Genomic DNA, 2,090 nt, shown 5'->3' with positions numbered 1-2,090 from the left:
ATAAGAAATTGGAGCAGGAGTAGGCCAATCGGCCCCTCGAGCCTGCTCCGCCATTCAATAAGTTCATGGCTGATCTGATCCCAACCACAAATCTAAAGAACACAAGAAGTCGGAGCAGGACCCGGCCACATAGCCCCTGGGCCCTCTCCGCCACCCATAGGGCATTGACCGATCCGAACTCAGCTTCATGTCCAATTTCCTGCCCGCTCCCCATAACCCCTAATTCCCTTTACTTCTAGGAAACTGTCTATTTCTGTTTTAAATTTATCTAATGATGTAGCTTCCACAGCTTCCTGGGGCAGCAAATTCAACAGACCTACCACCCTCTGAGTGAAGAAGTTTCTCCTCATCTCAGTTTTGAAAGAGCAGCCCCTTATTCTAAGATTATGCCCCCTAGTTCTAGTTTCACCCATCTTTGGGAACATCCTTACTGCATCCACCCGATCAAGACCCTTCACAATCTTATATGTTTCAATAAGATCGCCTCTCATTCTTCTGAACTCCAATGAGTAGAGTCCCAATCTACTCAACCTCTCCTCATATGTCCGCCCCCTCATCCCCGGGATTAACCGAGTGAACCTTCTTTGTACTGCCTCGAGAGCAAGTATGTCTTTTCTTAAGTATGGAGACCAAAACTGTATGCAGTATTCCAGGTGCGGTCTCACCAATACCTTATATAACTGCAGCAATACCTCCTTGTTTTTATATTCTATCCCCCTAGCAATAAAAGCCAACATTCCGTTGGCTTTCTTGATCACCTGCTGCACCTGCATACCAACTTTTTGATTTTCTTGCACTAGGACCCCCAGATCCCTTTGTACTGCAGTACTTTCCAGTCTCTCGCCATTAAGAAAATAACTTGCTCTCTGATTTTTCCTGCCAAAGTGCATAACCTCACATTTTCCAATATTATATTGCATCTGCCAAATCTCCGCCCACTCACCCAGCCTGTCTATATCCCCTTGCAGGTTTTTTATGTCCTCCTCACTCTCTACTTTCCCTCCCATCTTTGTATCATCTGCAAATTTTGATATGTTGCACTCGGTCCCCTCCTCCAAATCGTTAATATCGATTGTAAAGAGTTGGGGACCCAGCACCGACCCCTGTGGAACACCACTGGTTACTGGTTGCCAGTCCGAAAATGAACCATTTATCCCAACTCTCTGCTTCCTGTTTGATAACCAATCCTCCACCCATGCCAGAATATTACCCCCAATCCCGTGATTTTTTATCTTAAGTAATAATCTTTTATGTGGCACCTTGTCGAATGCCTTCTGGAAGTCTAAATACACTACGTCCACTGGTTCCCCTTTATCCACCCTATACGTTATATCCTCGAAGAACTCAAGCAAATTTGTCAGACATGACTTCCCCTTCATAAAGCCATGCTGACTTTGTCCTATTAAATTATGCTTATCTAAATGTTCCGTTACTGTCTCCTTAATAATAGACTCCAAAATTTTACCCACCACAGATGTTAAGCTAACTGGCCTATAATTTCCAGCCTTCTGCCTACTACCCTTTTTAAATAACGGTGTTACATTAGCAGTTTTCCAATCTGCCGGGACCTCTCCTGAGTCCAGGGAATTTTGGAAAACTATCACCAAAGCATCCACAATCCCTACTGCCACTTCCCTCAAGACCCTAGGATGGAAGCCATCAGGTCCAGGGGATTTATCCGCCTTGAGTCCCATTATTTTACTGAGTACCATCTCTTGAGTGATTTTAATCGTATTTAGCTCCTCCCCCCCGAGAGTCCCCTGTTTGTCCAGTGTTGGGATATTCTTAGTGTCCTCTACTGTAAAGACTGAAACAAAATATTTGTTCAGCATTTTTGCCATCTCCATGTTTCCCACCATTAATTTCCCGGTCTCATCCTCTAAGGGACCTATGTTTGCCTTAGCCACCCTTTTTCTTTTTATATAACGATAGAAACTCTTGCTATCTGTTTTTATATTTTTTGCTAATTTCTTTTCATAATCTAACTTCCCTTTCTTAATCAATCCTTTAGTTACTTTTTGCTGTCTTTTGAAGAATTCCCAATCTTCTATCCTCCCACTAAGTTTGGCTACCTTATATGTCCTTGTTTT

The sequence above is a fragment of the Heptranchias perlo genome, unplaced genomic scaffold (assembly GCF_035084215.1).
Source record: "Heptranchias perlo isolate sHepPer1 unplaced genomic scaffold, sHepPer1.hap1 HAP1_SCAFFOLD_133, whole genome shotgun sequence".
NCBI classification, from domain to species: domain Eukaryota; kingdom Metazoa; phylum Chordata; class Chondrichthyes; order Hexanchiformes; family Hexanchidae; genus Heptranchias; species Heptranchias perlo.
Note: the sequence above shows the minus strand (reverse complement) of the source record.